The following is a 10,454-nucleotide window of genomic DNA, read 5'->3' on the forward strand; positions in this document are numbered from 1 at the left end:
TCTACACTCTTGCACCCATCACTTACCTTCACACCACACTTTTGCACCCTGCCCCCCGAAATTAAAGCTAGTATTAAGTCAAAGGAGGAAGCTTATAAAGTTGCCAGAAAAAGCAGTCAGCCTGAGGATTGGGATCTTTTTAGAAATCAGCAAAGAGGGAGCAAGAAGTTGATTTTAAAGAAAGGAAAATGGAATATCAGCACAAACTAGCGAAAAATATAAAAACAGATTGTAAAAGCTTCTGTAGGTATGTGAAAAGGAAAAGACTGGTGAAGGTAAATGTAGGTCCTTTACAGTCAGAGGCGGGAGAATTTATAATGGAGAATGAGGAAATGGCTGAGAAATTAAATAAATACTTTGTTTTTGTCTTCACAGAGGAAGACACAAAAAACCTCCCAGAAATACAAGAAAACCAAGGGTGTGGTGAGAATGAGGAACTTAAAGAAATTATTATTAGTGAAAAAACAGTACTAGCAAAATTAATGGGACTAAAAGTCAATAAATACCAAGGACCGGATGACCTACATCCTAGGGTTTTGAAAGAAGTGGCCATTGGAATAGTGGACGCATTGGTTGTCATCTTCCAAAATTCTATAGATTCTGGAATGGTTCCTACAGATTGGAGGATAGCAAATGTAATCCCGCTATTTAAGAAAGGAGGGAGAGAAAACGGGGAACTACAGACCTGTTAGCCTCACATCAGTAGTTGGGAAAATGCTGGAATCTATTATAAAGGATGCAATAACTGGGCACTTAGAAACTAATAGTAAGATTGGGCAGAGTCAACATGGATTTATGAAAGGGAAATCCTGTTTGACAAACCTATTGGCGTTCTTTACATAGAAACATAGAAGATAGGAGCAGGAGTAGGCCATTCGGCCCTTCGAGCCTGCTCCGCCATTCAATGAGATCATGGCTGATCATCCAAATTCAGTACCCTGTCCCTGCCTTCTCCCCATATCCCTTGATCCCTTTAGCCTTAAGAAATATATCCAACTCTTTCTTGAATATACTTAATGAACTGGCCTCCACCACCCTCTGTGGCAGAGAATTCCACAGGTTCACCACTCTCTGGGTGAAGAAATTCCTCCTCATTTTGACGATGTAACTAGTGGAATAGACAAAGGGGAACCGGTAGATGTGGTGTATTTGGATATTCAGAAGGCCTTCGATAAGGTCCCACACAAGAGGTTGGTGAACAAAATTAGGTCACATGGAATTGGGGATAATATACTAGCATGGATTGAGAATTGGTTAACAGACAGAAAACAAAGAGTAGGGATGAACGGGTCTTTTTCAGGATGGCAGGCTGTGACTAGTGGGGTACCGCAAGGATCGGTGCTTGGGCCCCGGCTATTCACAATCTATATCAATGATTTGGATGAGGGGACTAAATGTAACATTTCCAAATTTGCTGATGACACAAAGCTAGGTGTCAGTGTCAGTTGTGAAGAGGATGTGAAGAGGCTTCAAGGGGATCTTGACAGGCTCAGTGAGTGGGCGAGAACATGGCAGATGGAATATAATGTGGATAAATGTGAAGTTATCCACTTTGGTAGAAAAAACAGAAAGGCAGAGTATTTCCTAAATGGTGAAAGACTGGGGAATGCAGATGCTCAAAGGGACCTGGGTGTCCTTGTACATGAGTCACTGAAAGTGAATGTGCAGGTGCAGCATGCTAGCCATTAGGAAGGCAAATGGTATGCTGGCCTTCATTACAAGAGGATTTGAGTACAGGAGTAAAGAAGTCTTACTCCAATTATATAGGGCCTTGGTGAGACCACATCTGGAATATTGTGTACAATTTTGGTCTCCTTACCTAAGGAAGGATATACTTGCCATAGAGGGAGTGCAACGAGGGTTGACGAGATTGATTCCTGGGATGGCGGGACTGTTGTATGAGAAGAGATTGAGTAAACTAGGCCGTGAATTCAGAAGAATGAGAGGGGATCTCATTGAAGCATACAAAATTATTACAGGGCTTGATAGGGTGGATGCTGGGAGAATATTTCCCTTGGCTGGGGAGTCTAGAACCAGGGGCCACAGCCTCAGGATAAAGGGTAGGCCATTCAGGACTGAGATGAGAAGAAATTTCTTCACACAGAGGGTGGTGAATCTTTGGAATTCTCTACCCCAGAGGGCTGTGGCGGCTCAGTCATTGGGTATATTCAAAACAGAAGTCGATAAGATTTCTGACTAGTGAGGGCATCAAGGGTATGGCGATAGGGCCGGTGAATGGAGTTGAGGCAGAAGATCAGCCATGATCTCATCGAAGGGCCGAATGGCCTACTCCTGCTCCTATTTCTTATGTCCTTATGACCCCTGCAGCCACCGTACTCACCACAATGAGCTGGCGGGTTTCGGAGCCTTCGGGAAGCCTGCACTTGTGAGGGCAAAAAGAGGATAATCCTATTTTCTGCCTGTTAACAACCCGCCACCTGCGAAGATGGCATGGAGGCAGGTTGGGCACCCGCCCCCAATTTCTGCCATTTCCCGGCAGTCCTGCCTCCATACCCGCCTCCTCAGGGCTGGGAAAATCGTCCCCAATCTAGCCAATCGAATCCCTTTATCATTTTAAACAACTCGATTTATGCAGCCTGTCCTCATAATTTAACCCTTTCAGCCTCAGTAATATTCTGGTACAACCTCCATGGCAATATGTCCTTCCTGAGGCACCGTGCGCAAACTGGATGCAGTGCTCCAGATGGGGTCTGACCCAGGCTCTGTACAACTAAAGCATCACTTTTGTATTCCAGCCCCTGAGATAAAGGCCAACATTCCATCAGCCTTTTTGATTTCTTTTTGTATTTGTACACTCACTTTTAGTGATTTGTGTACATGGACACTTCAATCCCTTTACTCCTCCACAGATCCTCGTCTCTTCCCTTTTAGAAAACATTGCGGCCTAGAAATTCAGTATAGCCATGTTTGGGGCGCTACAGCCGGGCGTTCGCTAAATTTAGCGCCCGGCACAACTTAGCGCCACCTTCGCCGATATTCAGTTGCATCGCCCCAAGAGGTTGCTGCTGCGCTAAAGCAGGCGATGCACAACTATCATAAGGCGCTAAGCCAGCGTGCCGAGGCGCTAACACCGAGGGCGGGCACAGCGCAGGTGCGGGGAGTTTCTGAATGAAGGCAGACACGCTGGCGCCGGTCAGCTCTTAAAGGGGGAGGGTCGACTTGTTTGGCTGTCATGCCCTGCACACTGCAGCCCTGAAGCAAGGCCTGACCATTGCTGGTTCATCAGTTCTACGCCCTGGACCATGGGGAAGCCCGCTATTCTTCCAAATCCCATTGCACGCTCTTGCTGCTTGTCCAGGGTCATGGGGAAGGAGATGTACTGACGTCTCCTTCTGAAAAGGGCATTGTTCACCTGGTGGATGCAGCAATGTACCGCAAACTGGGAGATGTTGGCAATGTCCCCAGTAGCGGATTGGAAGGAGCCAGTGGCATAGAAGTTGAGAGCCACCGTGACCTTCACTGCCACCGACAGAGACGTCCTGCTCCTCAGATGTGGCTGCAGATCTCTGCGAAGCAGGTGGCAGATCTCAGTGACCACCTCCATTCTGAATCGCAGCCTCCGAACACGCTGCTCCTCAGACATGTTCAGATATGAGAACTGCTGGCGGTATACCCTGGGTGGGTAAGGCCTCCTGTGCCGACGCCTGTTGGCCCTTCTCCGTCTGGCCATGACTGGCACTCTCTCATGGCGTCTCTGATCCCTTATGCAGAAAGCCAACGTTTCCACCCATTGCAGCCCCCATTATATGTGGCGACTCAAGGCTATGGCACTGAAAGTGAAATCCAAGTACAAAGCTCTGGCCTGAAGCCAGAAGTACCTGTGCGAGCGCTGAGTCAAAGCAGAAAGCTCTCTGCCTTTGTCTCTCTCCAAATATCCGTCTCTCACACAGAAGGATTGGCACAAAATGGCTGCCACTTATAATGCAGGAGGAGTCCCCTTTAAATAGCGCCCCCCGCGCCCCACAGCGACTGGGAACCGTTCCCCTCTATCAGTCGCTGGGGCCGCCAGGCGCAAAGAAGGCGGCGCCACTGAAGCTCCGCTTCGGGGCGCACCAAGGGCGTTGCACCATGAAATGACGTCAGGATCTGCGCGCGCAACTGAGCGGGCGCTGCGGTTTAGCGCCGCCACTAAATCTTGAGTGAAGTTCGCGAGAGGCGCAGATCGCGCCGCGCCCGGGCGCTAGCCGCTTCGCGCCCCACTTCTCCTCCTCCTAAGGCGCTAGCGGCTGGCGCTAACAACTGAATTTCTAGGCCTGCGATTTTTCATTCTCATAACCAAAGCGGATTACTTCACACTTCTCCACATTGAACTCTATCTACCATAGCTTTGTCTACTTGAAACCTACCTCTCTGAACAAGCTTTTAGTAACCTATCCTAATTTCTCTTCATGTGACTCGGTGTCAAATTTTGTCTGATAATCACTCCTGTGAATTGCCTTGGGCCAGTTTTACTTTGTTAAAGGTGCTATATAAATGCATGTTGTTGTCCACTCACCTGCTCTGTCTTTGTCCCTTTGTAACTTTCTGCTCCCATCGACAGAATTCAGTGTGCCTCCTAACTCAGTGTCACCTGCAAACTGGGAAAAATAGCTTTCTATTCCTTCATCTAAGCCAGTGATATATATGGTGAAAAGCTGAAGGCCAGTGCAGAACCCTGAGGAACACCATTTTTCATATCCCGCCAATCGGAGAATGTTCCCTTTATCTGTACTCTCTGTCTCCTACCCCCCAACCAATTAACAACCCATGACACAATATTACCTCTAATTCTGTGCGCTCTCATTTTTGCTAATAGCCACTTGTGCGGAATCTTACCAAAAGCCTTCTGAAAGTCCGTATAGACAAATCCATAGACGCTCCCCTATCCATCATGCTAGTGGCCTCCTCAACAAATTCAACTAGACTGGTCATGCATAACCGACCCTTCACCAATCCATGCGGACTCTCTTTGATCAGCTCATACTTGTCGAAGTGCTCAGTCACTCTGCATAGATTCCAGTAACCTCCCCACAACTGACATCAAACAGACAGGTCTGTAATTAATTGGGTCTGCCTCGCTCTATTCTTAACTAATGGAGTGACATTTGCAATTTTCCAATCCATGGGCACAATTCCTGAGAACTTTGGAAAATTACATCTGCAATTCCTTCTCCTATTTCTTGTAATATCCAAGGTTGGAAGCAATCAGCTCCTGGAGATTTGTTTATCTTAATGTTCCATAAGAAGGATCCCTACCTGAAATGTTATGTCTCTGTTCTCTCCACAGATGCTGCCTGACCTGCTGGGTGTTGCCACGACTTTTTGTGTTTGTTTCAGATTTTCAGTCCCTGCAGTATTTGCTTTTTGTTGATGTTCATAACGTTATAGATTTGAACGACACAATTGAATCAGTGGCTTATTGAGTTTTCTATGTTTGACAAATGAAGCATATCCTATCTGAGGAATGTCATCTTTTTAAACTGGTCAAATAGTTCCTCTGTTAGACATAATGCCAGGAAGACTGAACCTTGTGGGTATATTGGCTACATTTTAGTAAAGAAAGAAAAAGAAAGACTTGCATTTCTATAGCGCCTTTCACGACCACCGGTCATCCCAAAGTGCTTTACAGCCAATGAAGTACTTTTGAAGTGTAGTCACTGATGTAATGTGGGAAACGCGGCAGCCAATTTGCGCACAGCAAGCTCCCACAAACAGCAATGCGATAATGACCAGATAATCGGTTTTAGTGATGTTGGTTGAGGGATAAATATTGGCCCCAGGGCACCGGGGAGAACTCCCCCTGCTCTTCTTCGAAATAGTGCCATGGGATCTTTTACATCTACCTGAGAGAGCAGACAGCGCCTCGGTTTAACGTCTCATCCGAAAGGCGGCACCTCCAGATTGCGTCCAGTTCTGGTCACCACACTTTAGGAAGGATGTGAAGGCCCTTGAGAGGTTGCAGAGGAGATTTACCAGAATGGTTCCAGGGATGGGGGATCTTAGCTACAAGGACAGTTTAGAGAAGCTGGATTTGTTTTCATTAGAGCAAAGCAGGTTGAGGGGTGATTTGATAGAGGTGTACAAGATTATGACGGGTTTGGATAGGCTAGACGGGGAAAGGCTTTTCCTGCTAGTTGATGGTACAAGGACTAGGGGACACAGATTTAAGGTTTTGGGCAGGAGATACAGAGGGGATGTGAGGAAAAACTTTTTTACACAGCGAGTGGTGAGGACCTGGAACTCGCTGCCAACGGAAGTGGTGGAAGCGGAGACACTCACTTGAGGGAAATAAACTTGCAGGGCTACGGGGATAGAGCGGGGGAATGGGACTGACTGGATTGCTCTACAGAGAGCTGGCACGGACTCGATGGGCTGAATGGCCTTTTTCTGTGCCGTTATGACTCTATGGGGGGAAATTCGGTATCGCCCCATTTGGGGCGCAATTATCGGCCGGGCGCAAAGTTTAGCACCTGGCGCTAATTATCGCCTCCAACTGCAAACTTGGCTTCTATCGCCCCTGGAAGTGATTGGAGCGCTAAATCTGGTGCTACACACCTGTCTTAAGGCGCTAACGCCAAGGAGCGAGGCGCTACCTCAGAGCGCTGGTGAAGCTCATGTGATGTCAGTCAGCAATGGAACACAGACACACTGGCGCCGGCCAGTTCTTAAAGGGGAGGGTCGATCTTGCTCTCCATCCACACCCTGCTCATTGCAGCCTTGAATCTCGGCCTGGAGAGACCTGTACATCAAATCTGCTGGAATGAACAATGGAGAGACCCAGGGAAAGAGCTCAGAGTGCAGCCCCCACAGTCTCTTCTAAATCGATACAAGGATGGTCAAATCAAAATGAACCTGCAAAGTGCTGCTCAGTACCCAAAACTCCTTCACACAGCGTTGAATCTCTCCAGAAGTCTCTCTCTCTCTCTCTCAGAATGCGTGGTGCAAAAATGTCACCAACAAAAAAAGTCAGGAAGCGGTCGCCTTTAAATAGCGCTCCCCCAGTCCCTTCCCGACTGCAAAACGCTCCCCTCAGCCTGTCGTTGCTAGCGGCAGGCGGTAAGGCAGGGGGCGCCACTCAATATCCGGTCCGGGGCGTTTCACGCTCGACTGACGTCACGATCTGCGGGTGCAGGAGATCGCGGCAGTAGTGTTTAGCATCGCCACAAAATGTCTGGTCAATTTCGCGAGGGGAGCAAGCATTGCCACGCCCAGGCGCTAGTTGCTTTGCGACCCGTTAGCGCCCTCATAGGGCACTAACGGGGGGCGCAAACAACTGAATTTTTCCCCTATGAATCTATGACTCCGACAGTGCAGCACTCCCTCAGTACTGCCCCTCCGACAGTGCAGTACTCCCTCAGTACTGCCCCTCCGACAGTGCAGCGCTCCCTCAGTACTGCCCCTCCGACAGTGCGGTGCTCCCTCAGTACTGCCCCTCCGACAGTGCAGCACTCCCTCAGTACTGCCCCTCCGACAGTGCGGCGCTCCCTCAGTACTGCCCCTCCGACAGTGCGGAGCTCCCTCAGTACTGCCCCTCCGACAGTGCGGAGCTCCCTCAGTACTGCCCCTCCGACAGTGCGGAGCTCCCTCAGTACTGCCCCTCCGACAGTGCGGAGCTCCCTCAGTACTGCCCCTCCGACAGTGCGGAGCTCCCTCAGTACTGCCCCTCCGACAGTGCGGCACACCCTCAGTACTGCCCCTCCGACAGTGCAGCACTCCCTCAGTACTGCCCCTCCGACAGTGCGGCACACCCTCAGTACTGCCCCTCCGACAGTGCAGCACTCCCTCAGTACTGCCCCTCCGACAGTGCGGAGCTCCCTCAGTACTGCCCCTCCGACAGTGCAGCACTCCCTCAGTACTGCCCCTCCGACAGTGCGGCACACCCTCAGTACTGCCCCTCCGACAGTGCGGCGCTCCCTCAGTACTGCCCCTCCGACAGTGCGGTGCTCCCTCAGTACTGCCCCTCCGACAGTGCAGCACTCCCTCAGTACTGCCCCTCCGACAGTGCGGCACACCCTCAGTACTGCCCCTCCGACAGTGCGGCACACCCTCAGTACTGCCCCTCCGACAGTGCGGCGCTCCCTCAGTACTGCCCCTCCGACAGTGCAGCACTCCCTCAGTACTGCATTGGGAGTGTCAGCCTAGATTTTTGTGCTCTAATCTCTGGAGTGGGACTTGAACCCACAGACTTACACTATTACACATTAGTTTATGTTCACTATGGTTGGATTACAGATTTTCTTTCTTCGTTATAGAGTCATAGTCATACCAATTGTACCAATGAAATGGTAATTTAACTCTGTGAGTACAGTGAAAGGAGCAGTACTACTGGTGTATTATGATTGGCCAGTTTCCTTTCACTCAATAATGGTTTTGTATTATACAAAGTCATTTGAAGCTGAATTGCTCTCCCCCTCCACCCCCCCCCCCCCAGCCCCTGCCCCATTTTAATTTGTGTCTTTCAAAAACAATGACCATGTTTCCTTCATTTAAAAAAAATAAATGCTACCCCCGTGTGATCATTAGGCCGTTCACACTGTGCGAATCCCAGGGCTATTAAATTCTCATCAAGATAAAATATGACCATGACATTGATATGAATAACGATCCATCAGCTAGCAGTTGAACATTTAAGGCCAATCTAAATGCCAACACACCAGGAGCACCAACTGAAGCAGAACATTGAAATTTGAAGTTAAGTGAATATTTTTGAAAAGCAATTACTTTTATATGGTAATTTTGCATTCCACTTTTTTCACCATTTTAATGGTTACTTTGCATTAATACATTCTGAGGTAATATTTGCGACCAAAAGTGTAACATTGGATTTTTGCCTTATGAATGTAAGTGAGTTTTCTTTCAAGTATTGCTGTGCTCCTGGATATTTTTCACTCATTATAGTTTGCCTCTCTCGGCGGATCCACGAATCAGCATTTTACTGTGTTGGCCATTTTTAATCATCAGCTACCAGGTGTGCAGTGGGCGGAGAATCTATCCGAGTGCTTTGAACATTCGCTGTCAAGGCTCACACATGAACAATGGGCTGATGGATGAGGTATGAGAGAGTGGCTCGTGTACATGGGACCAGACCCCAGCAAGCAATGAAAACTTTCGAGAGGGCATGGGAATCACACAGCACGGAATTCCGGCTGTCTGACCTGAGACAGCCCAGAAAGTAGAAAGAAAATAAAACTATTAAAGCAATGGCCCGGAATTTGCAGTCAGCGGTAAAACAAAGGCGTTTGCCGCTGGACCCGAAGCAAGCCTCACACAAGGATCTCACGATCTCTGTTTTCCGACACGTAATTGAAAGCAACAACAGAAAATGCTGGAAAAACTCAGCAGGCCAGGCAACATCCGTGGAGAGAGAAACAAGAGTCAACGTTTCAGGCTGAAGGATTTCGACCTGAAACATTGGGGGTGATTTTCATTCAGAAGTCGGGAAGGAGGCGGGACTACAACTTTCAGGTTGTAGTCCCGTCTCCATCGAGATGCGGCCAATCCACATGATTTTAACTTGATTGACCTTGTTGAGCCTGCCCAGCGGGCTCAGCAGGCCAATTATGGGCCGCCCGGCAACAGGTGACATCACAGACTGAAATTTGATCTGTCAAGAGGTGTTGACAGATGAAATATCAGCGTTTCACAGCTGTTTGAAGCTGTCAAGCACTGACAGTCTTACTTCTAACCTGAGTCCTTCTACACAGACTCAGTTAGAAATCTCACCGGCACAGAAAGCTGCAGGCTGCCACTTTTGACAGTTCGCAGCCATTCTGCTTTCTGTGCCAGTTAGATGATGGACTCCCAAAACCTAGAGGAAGAAAGGCTAAAAAGGTAAGTACAGGTAATTTAAACTTCTTTACACACTTTAGACACACCAAACACACTTACCTTTGCACTCATGCACACATTACTCACCTGAACATTGACATCTCGACCCCTCCAAGTCCTTCAACCCAACGGCCCGACTCCTCTAACCTGGCGTGGTTTGGAGCTGTCGGGAATCCCACATCTCAAGATTTAAAATAGGGATTAGGCTAAAAACTGCCTGTTAACTACCTGTTAACAGGCAGTTAATTGGCACTAATCCCTTCCCGCCTCGGGTCGGCGGGTCCCAGTGCGGGGCGGGTACCCGCCTCCTTTGAAACTTACATAGAGGCGGGTTGGGGGCGGGATGGTGTCAGGACCCCCAAATTCGGGGCTTTAACCCCCCGCACGCCTCCAATCCCAACTCCACGGGTCAATGAAAATCGACCCCCTTGACTCTGTTTCTCTCTCCACGGATGTTGCCTGGCCTGCTGAGTTTTTCCAGCATTTTCTGTTGTTGTTTCGGATTTCCAGCATCCGCAGTATTTTGCTATTGTAATTGAAAGCAATGTGAGTTAGCTGGGATTCCCAGCGAAGAGCCAATCAAAAGGCAGAATTCTCACAGCCCGGGAACCAGGAAGTGAAGAAGC

Source organism: Somniosus microcephalus, chromosome 17, assembly GCF_052327205.1.
Source record: "Somniosus microcephalus isolate GS21.2 chromosome 17, FLI_Smic_1.0, whole genome shotgun sequence".
Lineage (NCBI taxonomy): Eukaryota > Metazoa > Chordata > Chondrichthyes > Squaliformes > Somniosidae > Somniosus > Somniosus microcephalus.